This window comes from Petaurus breviceps, unplaced genomic scaffold (genome assembly GCF_028583685.1).
Source record: "Petaurus breviceps papuanus isolate PSGF00001 unplaced genomic scaffold, PetGlider_PUasm1.0 38, whole genome shotgun sequence".
Lineage (NCBI taxonomy): Eukaryota > Metazoa > Chordata > Mammalia > Diprotodontia > Petauridae > Petaurus > Petaurus breviceps.
The window spans coordinates 22,515,234-22,531,752 of record NW_027186304.1 but is presented as its reverse complement, the minus strand read 5'-3'; the positions used below and the strand labels follow the sequence as shown (position 1 = coordinate 22,531,752).

Sequence of the window (16,519 nt, the reverse complement as noted above, 5' to 3'; positions counted from 1 at the left end):
GGGCAGAAAGGGAGAGGGGATAGGGTCTCAGAATGTCTCTCCTCCCCGCTTAAGTCCTAAAAACTGCTTTTATAATCTTCATCATTTTTAGGGCCCACAGCTGAATCTCAGAACAACCCATCTGAGGACCATGTTAACCTCAAGGTGCCTAACTACCCCAGATGCTAAATCACTGCTTCCTTGTTCACAGTAGTATTGACTGGTTTTACAGGAGGGAGACTGGGTTAATTCATAGCCTGTCCCCCTCCACTCAAGGCCTACCTAAGATTATAAACTATAGAATAACTGCTCATCTCCATTGGTAGAGGGAAGAATTTCCTCACCAGGGAGTCACCTCCACAGATAAAATTACTGTTCGGAACAAAAACATAGTACTTCCTTTCAGGATTATTTTGAGACTTGAATCAAATTTTATTTATTTGATTCAATATATACACATATATAAATATACATATACATGCACACACACACATATATGTATACACAGTCTTTTTACTAAAAGCACTCTATAGTGCTTTGCAAAACTTAAAGCACAAGGTCAGTGTTAATTTGAAGTCAGCCTTTCATGGATGTTTCAGCTTATCTATTGACATAGATAGACAATTGCATAATTAATTGCTTTGTTTTGGTTAAGTAGAAGTAGCCTTAGAGTTTGTATTTATGCATGACTTGGTCTTATTAGCAAAGGGTAATCTAGACAATAAGGAGTCCTTGGTGAAGAAGAGAAAGTCATCAGAGCATCCCCTCACCATCACCATTATCATCACCACCATCACCAGTATCTCTCAGACTACCATTACCACTTATCAAATACCCTTTCTCCTTGAAGGAATAACAATAGCCATCAGAAGACTCTTGGGGCTAGGTAATCTCATGAGATTTCATCCTCATTCATTACTCAAAGGAGATAATATTTGTAAAGCACAGCTTCAAGCACATATATAAATGCACATTTTCTTTCCCTTCCTTCCCTTCATTCTGAATGCTTGTCAATTGGAAAACAAGAAAAAAATCCAATTAATCAAAACTTGTGGGCTAAATTGGAGGGAGAAGCTAGGTAGGACACTAAATTTCAGCATCAAGTCAGTAGCATTTATTAAGTGTGAACTATGTGCCAGATACAGTGCCAACACAGGAATGCAAATGAAGGAAAAAGCACAGACTCTGTCTTCAAGGTTCTCACATTCTTGAGGAGGAGACAATATGCAAATCACTACATGCATACAAGATATATCCTAGGAACTTAACTCCAATCAGTCAAAACCCTAACAGATTGCTAGGTGATTTGACTTAATTCATATTAAGAAGACCCAGATTCTGACAGTGGCTTGCTAAATCTACTTACTGGGTTAATAATCTCGACTTTACGGGACAGAGACTTCTCTTCTTCATTATATCATCTCAGAGCAGAGACATTATTCAATTCAATTCAGTTTATCATTTATTAAATAGCTATTATTGTGCTAGGCTCTGGAAATACAGAGAAATAGCTCCTGTCCTCAAGGAGCTTACATTTTATTGAATGTCTCCAGGCATTGTTTACATTGAAAAAAGAAAATGAATGATGTTTCACCTGATTAATTTTTAATGTGAAAGTATTTGCAAATCCTATACTTGATTACATGCCAGCATGGGGAGGTGGGGAGGGGAGAGAGGGAGGGGGAGAAAATTTGAAACTCAAAGGATTGTGGAACTGAATCTTGTAAACTAAAAGTAAACATATTAATAAAGACAAAAAAATGTTAAAAGAAAAAATGATGTTCACTGATTTTAGCTAAAACATTTTCTAAGTGCAGGAAATATCACTTTAACATGTAACAGTTGAGATGAGTCTAGTCTGAGACATCCTATCTGAACTGTAATCATATGCTAGCGACCATTTAGTTTTATTTAGCACTGGAATAAAACACACAGCCTTTTGGTTTCATTAATTAAACAAAATGGAAGAAAATACTAAAAGAAAGAAAGTTGATGTTTTGGTCTTAAATGATGGGGTTCTTTGGTTCTATGTGTATAATGTGTGTCTACTTTAATTCAATTGATGGAGCTGTACCAATTCTGTGTATGTTACCAATAAACAGCTTTCGCAAATCCATAGAGCCTCATTCCCTTCCAAAGTCTCAATATCATCATCTCTTAGGCTTTATTTTCTTTTCTTAATGTTGTTAAACCTGAGACAAGCATTTTCTAGACCGCCAGACAAAATTACACAGAAAAGGGAGTGAGTTGAGAGAGGATGCTGGAATACTCCTGTGTGTGTGTGTGTGTGTGTGTGTGTGTGTACCCTTCCCAGACTTGTGGCTGAAGAAATGTTTTGCATAAGAAAGCTTTTCATCTTGGGCCAGGCTCTTGATCTGCTCTCATTGCCCCCCCCTCCCCCCTTTCCCTTCCCCCACCAAAAACAAGAACACCAACTAGGAAAGGGACAGGCATATGGTAGGAAAAACCTTACCCTGCTTTCATGTGAACCAAGTACAAGTTGGAACCATTTCCACTGTATCGTACAATGTCCTGGTGAATTCATAATTAAGGCTAGCCAGGGAGGAGAGAAAAAGACCACTGACATCAGATACAGGTGTTAGCTGGGTTAAATGCTTTGCAAGGAATATACAAATTTTGTTCAGAATTGGGTAGGACTATTTCCACCACAGAACAGAGCATTCAATAATGGAAATAGAATTCATTTCACTCATTCCTCACCCCATGGAATCAATCGATCAATCAACAAGCTTTTATTCAGTCCCTACTATGTACCAAACACTATGTTATGAGAATAAAAAGACAAAAGCAAAACTTCCTGCTTTCAAGGAGTTTATATTCTATATATGCACATAGTGGAAGAGAACTTGATATGGGGGGGGGGGGGAGAACCAGAAAAGACCTCATCCAGAAAGAGATACATCTGCTGAGTCTTGTTTTTTTTTTTGCCTTTTTTGGAGGGCAGTTGGGGTTAAGTAACTTGCCCAAGGTTACACAGCCAGTTATTTTTTGTGTGGGTGCCGAGTATCTGAGGCCAGAACCGATCCCAGGTCTCCCGACTCAGACTCCGGGGCCGGCGCTCTTACTCACTGCGCCACCTGGCCGCCCCTACATCTGCTGAGTCTTGAAGGAAACCAGGGATTGATTCTAGGTGAGTGGAAAGAGGAGGGAGTTTTTCATAATGGGACAACTAAAGGTCTAGAGACTGAAGAGGAGAGTTTGTGAGGAGCAGCTAGTCAGAAGGCAATTTTGATTGGACCACAGGATACGCAGAGGGAGATGAGGTTTCATAAACATAGAAAGCAACCATTTTTGTGTTGTCTCAATATGTCGTTTTTCTTTTAGATCAGGCATTGGCAAGCTATGGCCCACGAACCAAACCTGGACCTCCTCTTACTTTTGTACTGCCAGGTTGTTAAGAATTTTTTTTTACACTTAAAAATATAATAAAACTATTTGAAAATGGAAAAAAAACTCATTGTTACCTCGAGGGCCTGTACAAAAACAGGTGGTAGGCAGGATTTGGTCTGCTGGCCATAGTTTGCTGAGCCCTGTTTTAGATCCACTGAATGTAACTTCGGTGGTTTCCCAGTTTATTAATAGTTCATAAGTTTATATAGGCAGATGCATAAACACACACGGGGGCATTCCTGTAGCTGTATATATGAAGTGCTTAGAAAACTTTTTAAAGTTTGAAAATACTTTGGGTTCACTGACCACAGTGAACATTTGTAGATCTGAACAACAATCTCATAATAGTTTAAAGGAGGGAGTACTAACATAACATTACAAGTATAAAAATTGCCTTTTAATTTTATCGTGTCCAGGCTTTCTTTAAGGCAAAAGCAACCGCTAAAGTGTAAACCGACTTAAAGCACATGTGCAAAATTTTTTAGGAAGTGTCAGGAAAAGTTAATGTGGTATACTTGGGAAACATGTAGGTTGTTGCAGGTGTGCCTTTGGATAATGAATGAGTTTATGAAATTAGGCAGAGGGGAGCCAAAAAATATTGGCTCATCAGAGGAGAGCTTTTTTAGATACGTCACATACACACAAAAAATTCAGGTCATAGAGAAGAAGCCTTTGTGTTGTGAAAAAGCTGTCTTCTGAGTCAGGAAGTCTAGTTAGAAGTTAGTTCAAGTCTGGCTTCTGACACATGCTGGTTGTATGACCCTAGACAAATCACTTAACCTATCAGAATCCCAGGCAACTCTTTAATACTCCACATTGCAGATCACATCGATAGAGGAAGTCCCTCACCAGAAGCTTTCTGTGACTTGGGAAAAGGAATCAGAATGGCAGAATGAAAATGACCATAAAGATCTCCTAGTACAACCCACTTATTTTAAAGAGGGGGAAACATGGCCAGAAACAGTAATTTATCTAAAGTCATATATATAAAGTGACAGGGTTGAGACTTAAACCCAGACCACCTGAGTCTAAATTCAGAATAATTCCCATTATCCCATGTCATATTAGAGAGCATAATGTCTTAGTCAATCAATAAACAAGGGTAAGGTTGGGTAAGGTGTAAGGCCATTTCATCCTGTGAGAAGGCATCTGAGTGATAGGAGATAAGGAATAGGGAAGAAGGAAAAGGAAGTTCACTGTAAATGACCCCAATTTTTACTGTAAAATGAACAAGCTTCTCAGCTGAGAAAGTAGGGAGAAGAGGAGTCATAGGAGACTTGAGGAAGGATAAAAAGGTTTGGAAGAGCATCTATGGAGAGTGGGATAGTGAGTTGATGAGGAGGATATAGTAGGATTACCTAGCAGCATAAATACCCAGTTAAGTTTGTGTAATGTAAATTTGTAGTGGACCCAGTTAGGATGGTTATGTGATTTTCTCCATGTTTGTTCAGCAGCATGACTGAAGGCAGTGAATGATGGGAATGATCCCAAGCTAACGTTTGGCTGACCATAATCAGTGATATGGTAAGGGGGCTAGGGATTCAAGAGAAGAGATAAGTGTAGAGTTGAATTGATTCACCAAGGAGTCAAGATAGGGAAAAGTGGAGAGAGTGGTTAGTGCAAGAGAAATGGCCTGGGAGAGAATTGAGGGATCAATGGACTGAAGTCACAGTGGAAACAAAGAATCATATTTTGTAAGGGAAGGAAGGGGGAGAAATTAAAAACTAATAGATTATGGTTAGATAAGGAGATTTCAGAATTCTTTAACATAGTTATGATACATTTGATGACAAAATCAAGTGTATAACTACCTTTGTGTATATGTAAGGTGGGGTGAAGAAGTAGATTATGGGAAGTGACTAGATTAAGGAACTAAGTGGTAAGGGTGTTTGAGAGAGAATAAATATGTATGTTGGAGTCACCTAGAACAAGGACAGGGGGAACAATTATGAACCAGGTACCAAACATATTAAGGAAGGAAGGGGAGGACATGAAATGGGGATCTGTAAACAACAACTATAAGGATTTTGATAGTGTAGTAAATACAAACAGAACAAACCTCAAAGGAAGACAGTTTCTAAGTGATGAAGGTAGGGGGAGAACCTGGAAGTAGCAATGGGGGAGCGAGGAGTATTCCAACTTCCTCTCTTCAACCAGTGAGCCAAGGAGAATGAATGAAGGTACAAACTAGTACTAGAAAAGATGCCCAGGGAGTCTCTGCTATCAGGGAAGAGACAGGCTTCAGTAATATCTCGTAAGTAGAAGGAATGGGTGGGGAAAAGATTTAAGATTAAGGGAGGTTTGTTGCTTATGGAACAGGCGTTCCAGAGGGCACAGTAGGTGGGGTTTGGTGGGGTGGGAAGGTTGAAGAGGATGGAGATAAGGATTTAGATGATGGGGGCAGGTGAATGGGATTTAGATGGTCATATACAAGAGTTTAAAGTCATTGGGATGCAAAGGGTATGACCAGGTACAAGAATGTTCGTCAGTGAATGGATGGTTGCCACTCCTCTTCCCAGCGGAAGCTGGAGATCAGGCGTAAGGCAGGTGTAATATTAGATGGGATGCACACATTCAGATGGTCATATGGGAGGCCTCTACTTCACAAATCGTCTTCCCTCCAAAGGCTGGAGAGCAAGCAAGCAGAGGGCAAAGCTGGTGATGGAAGCTGAACCTCCATACTAAGGGAAAGAAGTCCAGTTCTCCACCAGTTTCCCTCTTCCTCATCCTTTAAATCCCAAGTATAGCAGGAGATGGAAGACCCAAAGTCAGAGCGTAGGATGTTCTTCCTCGCACCAGAAGTCTCCACATTCCAATGGGAGAGTGAGCCAGCAGTAAGAAGGAGAGCTTGTTTGGTGCAGAAAGTAGATACAAAATGCTAGGCCCACCCCTTTCAGCTTTCCCTCAGGGTTCCTGTCATGCCTAGAGGGAGATGGAAGGTACATAGTACTGGAATTGTCTGAGGAGCTATGTCTCCTCTTCTTACCTGGGGAGGCTGGCAATGACACTGTAGCAGAAAGTGATTGACTGTGAAAAGGGAAGTCCTTTTGGGTAGATGGAAGACCTGACCCTTTGCAACCTTTCCACAGGGAACATGGTGAGCTCAGAAGGCCAAAGAAGGAACAAGGCACTAAGAGTCTGAGGTCTTCTCTCCTAAGGAGGCTTGCTGTGAGGCAATAGACATTTATTAAATTCCATCTATGTTCTGGGCACTGTGTTAAACCCTGGGGCTATATAATATACATTACCATATGCATGATGTATTAATATATAGTAATCTGTTGCCATTTTATAGATAAGAAAACTAAGACTGAAAAAGATTACCCAGAGTTAATCAGTGCCATGATTTGAATTCAGGTATTCCAGACTCCCAGTCTACCACTCTACTTTCTATGTCCCCTAGCTGTCTAATTAACAACCCAGGACATACAGTGATCAAACCTCAGATCCCATTACCCCACTTTGGGTTTCATGCTTTTCATAGGCCCTGAAGAAAAGTCACAGATCAAAAGAAATCAAAGGAGAGGAGTTTGACATTGATACTATTACTGGCAGCTAGAAATAAAGATGAAGATATTGGAAGACTTGATTTAAGGCTTAGTTACATGGATTCTATCTGATGCCTTTTATCTTTTAATACTAGGCTGAGGGGTCTTGGGGAATAGGGTTTGGGAGTAAAGTGTAATTTTTAAAAGGATAAGAATGTGTCCTCAGATAGAATGGGGCAATGGCTTCCAGGGCTTTTCCTATTGTCATGAAAAGTGATGAAAGAAAAAAAACAGATCTGGGGGTGATGTATAGATAGGGAGAAAAGTCTGGAAACCTTTGAAGAAGTTCAAAGAATCATAGCTTTAGAGCTGGAAGGGACCTTAAAGTAATTCATTGAGCTTTACACTCTCATTTTTTTTAAATTTTTTTTATAAGCAATCGGGGTTAAGTAACTTGCTCAAGGTTACACGGCCAGTTATTTCTGGGTGTGGTGCTGAGCATCTGAGCCCAGATTTGATCCAGGTCATCCTGACACTGGAGCCGGTGCTTTTACTCGCTGAGCCACCTGGCCACCCCTAAGCAATTGCGGTTAAGTAACTTGCTCAAGGTTACATGGCCAGGTGTTTCTGGGTGGGTGCTAAGTGTCTGAACCCAGGATTCGATATCCAGGTCTTCTCAACACTGGAGCCGGTGCTCTTACTCGCTGTGCTACCTGGCCACCCCTACACTCTCATTTTACAGATGAAATTGAGCCACACTTAATTAAAATGACTTGCCCAGGGTCACAAAGTAGCTATGGTAGTAAGTTATGGTAAGGCTTCAGAGGGAAGAAAGCAAGCCAGGAAGTATAAGAGCGGGCAGGGGAAGGAACATCCCAGGAAAGGGGATCCATCATTGCAATAAGATTGAAGAAATTCCACCTTGTTCAACCATTGTACTCAGCATTTTTCATCAAATGTTTATGGTGGATTTCTACAGAGGATATTAAATTCAAGTTCTCTGGAGTGTATAATTTCAGCTTTAACTGTACATTGGAATTCCTGGGGGCTATCTTATTTTACTGTGTTTTACTAATGATGGTTAGGTAGTGGTGGTGGTGGTGGTCGTGTGTGTGTATGTGTGTATGTGTGTGTGTGTGTGTGTGTGTGTGTGTGTGTGTGCAGGAAGAATCATCTTACTGAGTTCAAATTTGGCCTCAGAAACTTACTAGCTGTGTGACCCTGGGCAAGTCACTTAACACTATTTGCCTCACTTTCTTCATCTGTAAAATGAGCTGGAGAAGGATATAGCAAACCACTCCAGTATCTTTGCCAAGAAAATTTCAAATGGGATTACGAAGTTGGACATGACTGAAATGACTGAACAAGAATATCTACCCCCCCCACACACACATACATATATCCACGTTAACAGTCTACTCTATTAGGAATTAAATGACAAGAACTGTTTTATTCCGCAATGTTATCACCTATCAGCTCAGAATGCCTTTGAGCCCACAGTCCCACAGGGCTTGAACTATTCATTCTTGACGGAACCACCACAGTTAGAACCCTACTCAAAAAGGATAACATTATTATTATTATTATTATTATGGACCAAAAGATTAAAAGTTTCTAAACTGACAAGTATTTTATATTTTTTTTCCTTTTAGAACACAGGGGGTGGGAGGCATGTTGGTAGGACTGTGAGTGATTATTGTTTTTAAAAACATGCCATTACCTGATCCCTTCCCTTGGTTCCAGCTGTTTGAGAATGAAGAACAAGTCCAGCACAGCTGGATATTTGTCCCATGGATGACATATCACCCACAATTGACAGTCTTATGGCTTTGGACCACTGCCAACCAAAACAGTTTTTCTTGTTTTAGGAAAGAATCAGCTGGTAGGTAGGCATCTCAAAGACCGTTTTCTCTTTGTCACAAATCAAATTTCTTTCTCCAGGGGTCACTTGTCAGGCATCAGACTTCTCAACCAAAAAACTCAGGGGATAGGAACAAAAGGGAAGGAGGGAAAGAATCCACTCATTCCACAGGGGCGGCTGCCCACTTGGACCACCCCTTATCCTAAGCTCCCTTGGAATCCACAAGGGATACCCTAACCAACTCTGAGACATTAAGAGTTCATGTTTTCAGTCAAAGTCTCTGAAGGAAAATCAATTTGTAAAATTAGGGAAAATTCTGATCTAATATAAGGTCCTTGAGGGAAAGGATTATTTTTATTTGTTTGTTTTGTCTTTGTATTTCCAGCACCTAGCATATGCCTGGCACAATAAGTGCTTGATAAATGCTTATTAATTGATTGATAAAAAGGAAGAAAGGTAGACTTAGCTGGCAGAAGGATAACAAGCTATTGATTGAAATGAAGCTGTTGCTTATATTTATTGGATCATAGAGCTGGAAAGGGCCTCAGCGGCCACCTAGCCCACGTCCCTTCATTTTACAGATAAATTGAGGGATAAAAAAATAAGTGACTCAAAAGGTCACTTGATGAATTTTGGATCAGCTTATTGAATGTCTATAGACACTTTAATTCAAGCAGACTACTATTTCTTGAGTGTCAGGGAACAATTAGTATTGCCTAGGTAGGAAGATCCAGCTTCTATTCTGAAGCTGATTACTCATAGACAGCAGCCCCTGTATTCAGTGCCCATTCCCATCCCTTCATTTCTCACCTCAGAGGACTGATGATTGCTCTTTATCCATTATCTGGGTGTAAACGGACTTAAACAGTAAGCTCAGACTGGATCACCACTTTTCAGAAATGGTCTTTATTCTTCTCCAAGCTATACCGCTGACATATGCCCACAGATGCCATAACTCTTCATCCTGGAAGCTCACTCTACCCCTGGGTTACTCATTTTGGAAGGACTCACTATCTCTGGGGCCTCTTCCTCTGATTGCCTGGTTGCTCAAGACCTTCATTATGAGTAGAATGCCCAGGCCAACCTTTCCTGTAGGAACCTTTACCCTAAGGTTCGCTTCAGCCTTCATGGCTGACTCATCTCCACAGGACTTTCTCTACCACACCCTCTCCCTGAGTACCTTCATTCTCCCACCACCGTCCATCTCCTGTTTATGTGTTATATTGCCCCATTCCCCTCCCCCAAGAAATGCTTCACTGCTTCAAATTCTACCATTAGACTTTCTTTCCTTTAGGCTTTGAGTGTCTTCCTAGATCATTTTTGATATAGGGAGTACTTAATGCTAATGAATACCTGGAGACAGAGAGGCTGGGGATGGGGTGTGGGGGAAGACAAATGTTGCCAGTTCACAATTATTCTTAGGAAAGGGTTGCTCTGTTGGTCACCAACTCCTCTGAATCTTGTTAGGAAACAAAGAATACTATGCCTGGAAATTCTGTCTTCTGAGAAGTATCTGGGAAGCAATAACTGGGCAGCTGGAACCTTTTCTTGCTATTACTGGGAGTCATAAAGACACATTTCTTTTTTTGTCTTTTTTTTTTTGGAGGGGGGAAAGCAGGGCAATTGAGGTTAAGTGACTTGTCCAGGATCACACAGCTAGTAAGTGTTAAGTGTCTGAGGCTGGATTTGAACTCAGGTCCAACTGACTCTAGGGCCGGTGCTCTATTCACTACACCACCTAGCTGCTCCAATGAAGGCCTTTCTACAGACCATATGGCACCCACACTGGGGCCTCAGTGGGGGTACCTTATAGATGGCCCCATAATGCATGAGGACTTGGCTTGATATCTTTTAGAGTTTTCAATGCTCATTCCCCCTAGGATAGGCTCCTTCCCTGTATTAAATTGGCTGCAGAGGTCTAATTAGACCTAATTAGGTGAAGGCACAGAAGGAATTCTATCAAATAAGAAGCTGACTTGTATTTATATTGTATTGACCTATTAGATTATAAGCTCCTTGAGGGCAAGGACCATCTTTTGCCTCTTTTCATATTCCTAGAGTTTAACACATTGCCTAGCACATAGTAGGTACTTAAGAAATAGTTACTGATTGATTAAGCTGAAATTGGAAGAGAGACTCTGTGGATGCTATAACTGAGATCTAGAACTATAGATCAAATTAATAAGATCGTGCTTAATAAAGTTAAAAGAAAAAAAGCCCTACACATATAAGAATGTACAAATCAGGAGAGAAGTATGCAGACAATAATTTATGTGAATTGGGGGTTTTCAGTCTTTTTTTCTTCTTTTTGGAGGGCAATTGGGGTTAAGTGACTTGCCCAAGGTCACACGGCTAGTTTTTGTGTTAAGTGTCTGAGTCCAGATTTGAATTCAGGTCCTCCTGACTCCAGGGCCGGTGCTCTATTCACTGTGCCACCTAGCCACCCTGATGAATTTCAGTCTTAATATAAATCATTGCAACCCTGAAAACTAATGTGATTTTTAAGACTTCATGATTTAAGACATTTCTTCATAGAAGAAATATGCAGAACATAAGAAGAAATAATTCTACTGAACTTGGGCCACGGTTCAGAGTAGAAGGAGCAATAATCCTATTGAATTCGGGCCCTGGTCAGATCAGGTCTGGAGAACTGTGTGCAGTTCTGGGAGCCGTGTTTTAGAAAGAACATCTACAAGGCAGAATAGGTCTAAATGAGGATGACTAGAATGGTGGGTGGCTCCCCCGCTTTGCTTCTTTACCCTAAGGTTCACTGGGCCTTTTTATTTGGTTTGCAACTGAAACCTCACATATACATATACATGTATGTGTGTGTATGTATGTGTGTGCGTGTGTGTGTAAATGAAGATGTAAATGTGTATATAATGTATATATGTTACATATACATATATATATATATATAATTTCCCTCATTGGAATGAAAACATCCTTATATCTTACTATAGTGCTTTGCACATAGTAAACACTTAATAAATACCTTCATTTGTTTGTTTACTCATTCATCCAAAGGTTAGTCCAAAGATTGAAATTGTTTCATGTGAGATAGAAAAGATTTGTGGCAGCACATGAAAATTGTCCAAATATTTATTACATTTAGACTCATAGAGTTTGAACTGAAAGTGACCTCAATGGTCATCTAGTCCAACTCTTTCATTTTACAGGTGAAAAGACTGAAGGCCAGAGAAGTTAAATGACTTGCCCAAAGTCACATGGGTAGTTATTGGCTAAGCTGAAATCTGATCGTAGGTAATGGTCTTTTTTTTTTTTTTGGTTTCCATTTTCTTCATTTTTTTCATTTATTCTGTGGAAAGGGATTAGACTTAGGTTTTTTTGTGTTTTTTTTGTTTGGGGTTTTCTTGTTTGTTTGTTTTTTTTTGCAAATTTTGGAAACGTGAGATATCTAAAAGAAGAATGAGCATTCTCAAGAGGCAATGATCCCTCTCCCTCTCTTCTTCCAAGGCTTCAAAGACTGGAAGTGACTTATTGCAGATGAGGTAGGGAGGAATCCCTACCTAGTTATATACTGGACTCCTTGAGTTCTCAGGTCCATACCTTTCACTCATCAGCCTTACAATGAGGTCCCTGAGCATCAAGTCATCTGATAAGCCTTATCTTTTTTTATTTTCTTATTACTTCAGGGAATTCTTTCTTCAAAAAGGCTTGTATTTTCACCCTTATTGTATTTTGTTGAAGAAGACGACTGATTCAAAGTCACTTACCATTTCAAGGGTGCAGAACTGGGCTGAAACCTCACATCTTAGAATGTTGATATTTCACAGGTTGTCATGTTTCCCGAAATCCTGGAATGAATGAATGGCTAGGATGACCATTGACCTATGTGACCCTGGGCAAGTCACTTAACCCTGTTTGCCTCCAGGTCATTCATGTAGTGTGATAGACATACAAAAGGCTTTCTTGTACATGAAGAGGTCATGGAGCTGGAAGGAACCCTAGAGAATATTTAGTTTTTATATTTATGTGTCCATCAACAAACATTTATTAAGCACTTTCTACATGTCTAGCAAATGCTGAGGATACAGAGAACAGTAAAAGCAGTCCTTGCCTTCAAGGATCTCACATTATAACATAAACAAGCATAAACTGAATCCCAGAGAAGTTAGGTATCTTGGACAAAGCTAGGGAGTGTCAGAGCTGAGATTAGAACATAGTTCTCATCCTTGTAGGGCAGCTAGGTGGCACCATGGATAGCATACCTGACTGGAAGTCCGAAAGACTCCTCTCTGTGAGTTCAAGTCTAACCTCAGATACTTACTAGCCATGTGACTCTGGGCAAGTCATTTAACCCTGTTTGCCTCAGTTTCCTCATCTGTAAAATGAGCTGGAGAAGGAAATAGCAAACCGCTCCAGCATCTTTGCCAAGAAAACTCTAAATTGAGTCATAAAGAGTTGGATATGACTGAAATTACCAACAACTTTTACTTCAACACACAGATTCCCAGCATTTCATTTGTCCCTCACAGTAATCCTGTGATGGGTTGGTTCAAGTGGAAAGTTGATTCAAGGACAGTTCCTGTCATACAGTAGGTACCTACTAAATACACATTGATTTTACAATTAAGAAACTGAGACTTAAAGACACAACATTATTTCAGACCCAGTTTTTCTAATTCCAACCCCTTGCTCTATCCACCATATCACAACATCCCTCTAGGCCGAGGGCTGGTCTTGGGGAAGCAACATCACCTTATTCCTTTTCTCCCAATTGCTCACCTCTAGGCTTGGCCAGGGATGCAATCTCACCCATTGCTACAGCATTCTGACTTTAACTTTTGGAAGATTTTCAGAAAGAAGTTGAAAGGCTTTGGCAGATAGCCCTGTGGTACAACATCATATATTCTCAGCCTCACGCACATAGGTCTTTTTCTGAGTTTGGCCTTAAATGTCATCCATGTTCTTTATTACTGGCTGTAAAATATCAGTGGAGCAAAAAGAAAAAGAGGAGTTTCACTTGTTAAGCTTCTTTTCCTTCTTCTTTTTTTTAAAAACTCAGATTAAACAGGTCAAAGAACAGATACCAACCAGCAAATGTGTGTCAGGTAGTAAATGCTCTGGGGAAAAGGTAAGGCTTTTGTTTGTTTAGAAAAGACATGATTTGCCTGGCCCGGCCTGACCTACCCTACCCTGTTCCTTCAGCCCATAGAGGACTTAAAGTGCTAGGGGAAGAAGCCATATACATAGTCATAACTAAAATGGGAAAATGAGACTTTGCCCAAGGATGCCTCCACGGGGAGGTGGGAAGCAGGGAGGAGGGAAAATGGTATTCCCTCCCGAGAGGATATACTTCCTTCCTGGGAGAGTATGTTTCTTCCCCTTGGTCACTGCCATCCCCAATGAATGTGCCTACTGAGGAATCTAGGGGGTGTAGCAGATAGAGCATTGGGCCTGGAGTCAGGAAGATCTGAGTTCAAATCACATTTCCGTTGTTTACAAGCTGTGTGACCTGGGACAAATCATTTCACTTCTGCTTGCCTCCGTTTTCTTAACTGTAAAATGAGGATAATAATAGCACCTACCTCTCAGCATTGTTGTGAGGATCAAATGAGATAATATCTATAAAGAATTTGGCAGAGCATAGGGCACGTAGTAGGCACTTAATAAATGCTTGTTTTCCTCTTTCCCTTTTTGTGGTCTAATACAGCTGCCATCTCCAGGTTCCATCTTTGTGGTGCCTCTCTTTTGACTTAGTCTTCCCCTACAGCCCTTTCCTCTTTCTGACTCAACTGTACCCCTGACTACCACATGTGCCCCCTACCCCAACTGTTCATAATATTGTCTGTGTCTTTGAGACAGATTCCTTTGTCCAGATGGCTGTAGACAGATGAGTCTCAAGATCAAGTCCCATTCTCAGCAGGAAGAGCTAAAGACTTTTAGCCGACCTCCTCATTAATATATCTACCCAGCTCATTAATTGTTTGCCAATCAGGGTTGATTTTCACCTGTTGGGGCACCGCCTTTCCAAGGGTATTTAAGCATTCACGAATCTCCTGGATTGGTCTTTGTCACTGAGAGAAACCACTGATCATAAATTTATTGATTATTTGCTAATCTAGTTGATAAATTGATTATTAATTACCCAGAAAACTGTCATCTAGGCTTTTCCTCTGTCTCAGAATAAAGGATGGAAATGGCAGTTTTGATCAGAAGAGGAGGGAGATTAGGGCGCTGGAAAGTGAGTGGGAACAAAAGTTTCAAGGTACAAAAATAGTAGAAATTTCAATAACTTCACAATTTTGCCCAGGATTGTTCAGTAATGGTTAGTCTCCATTTTTTACTTCTCCCATGTTTTTCCTAAAAAGATGTAGGTCAAAAAAGTCTTAGAGTTGTCTTACAACTATGCAGGTTTTAGCCCTCTGGGGACTGACTTCCATAGAAGTAGGTCAGGAATATTGTAAACTGGTAGTCCAGGGTGTTTAAAGGGGAAATGAAAATGGCTACTGAAGTGCTTAATTATGAAGACAGGGGCTAAGGTAGAGAAGATAATTATTTGTGACTACAGTGTTAAGCTCCTGGAGAAATGAGGGACACTGATCTAGAGGCAACAGATTATTCATGGTAACAAAGATCAGGATGTGTTTTCTGGATGGAGAGCGTAAACTTCAAAGTGAAGGTTGAAAGGTTCTGGCAGCAAAGGGAAGGTCTAGATAAAGCTATAGTGAGGGGGTGGGGGTGGGGGTGGCCAGGAGAAGGCTGATTCTTCCCCCTGGCCAAGTGTGTCCAGGACCATGTAAGAAGGACCAACCATCACTGACCAGTGTGGCCATTGTAGGAAACAGGGTCTCCAGAAGACGTTAAAATTTCTCTGCGTTCTGAAAGATGCTTAGAATGTAAAAGGAAGACATCTAGGGTGTAGGAGAGTCTGTTGACAACAAAAGGGAGATTCCAGAGTCCAGAGATGAGATAGACTCCAAACCTTGTTGGAAAACACATTCAAAGAGTCATCAAAAGGGCCACTGAGTATGAATGCAACTAACAGGGGATTTCCTGATTTCAGAGCAATAGTTTGAGCCATGCCAAGTATAATTAAAGACTTATTTGCAAATACATTTTTGTTTTTAGAAGCAATCCCAAAATTTTGGGGGGGGGGAATGAGGAGGAGAGTGGGATCTTGCTGGGAAGTTAAAGATTGTTACATTGAGAAGGATGAGAAATATTTCTCTGAAACGTATTATATCTGACAGCTGGCAGAAGATGTGTACAACCTTCTTTAGGGGAGACAGAGGGGACATGCTATCATTTTTCTGTGACTTGTTTTAACACTTGAGTTAAGGGTTTCTAGGGTTTAAAAAGTGAGATAAGATACAGTTGCTTATCTAAGATTCCTAAGACCTGAATTTTAGACTTTATGAAATCTTTGTAAATACTTATACTGATAACAGAGATGAATATACATGAATATTTGAGTATAAGTATGTGCTATCATGTATATACAGATGTGTATGTATGTAATATATATTAAATGCATATATATATAGTATGTTATATATTATATATTCACATGAATCAATGATTTTGTGATTTTATGTAGATATTTTATTGTAGGGAGATCCTGGTGAAGAAATTCCTTCTACCAATGCAAGTTATCAACTATTCTGTGGCATATACTCTTTGAGAATTACCTGGACACTGAGAGCTTCTGTGACTTGCCCAGGATCACACAGCCATTATGTGTCAGAGGCAGGACTTGACCCCAGATTTTCCTGACTCTGAGGCTGGTACTCTATCTATCATGCCAACCAAAATA

The 16,519-nt window shown here is 40.3% G+C and overlaps 1 long non-coding RNA gene across 1 annotated transcript in view; it reads left to right on the top strand.

Moving 5' to 3' along the window:
- LOC138170368 (uncharacterized) overlaps positions 1–16,519 on the top strand; it is a 94,874-nt gene that overhangs the window by 77,219 nt on the left and 1,136 nt on the right. Inside the window, exons 4-5 of the long non-coding RNA XR_011170592.1 lie at positions 8,622–8,760; positions 16,318–16,519. The exon at positions 16,318–16,519 is cut by the window's right edge and continues 1,136 nt beyond it. This is a non-coding gene — a long non-coding RNA (uncharacterized lncRNA). The remainder of the gene's footprint in view (positions 1–8,621; positions 8,761–16,317) is intronic.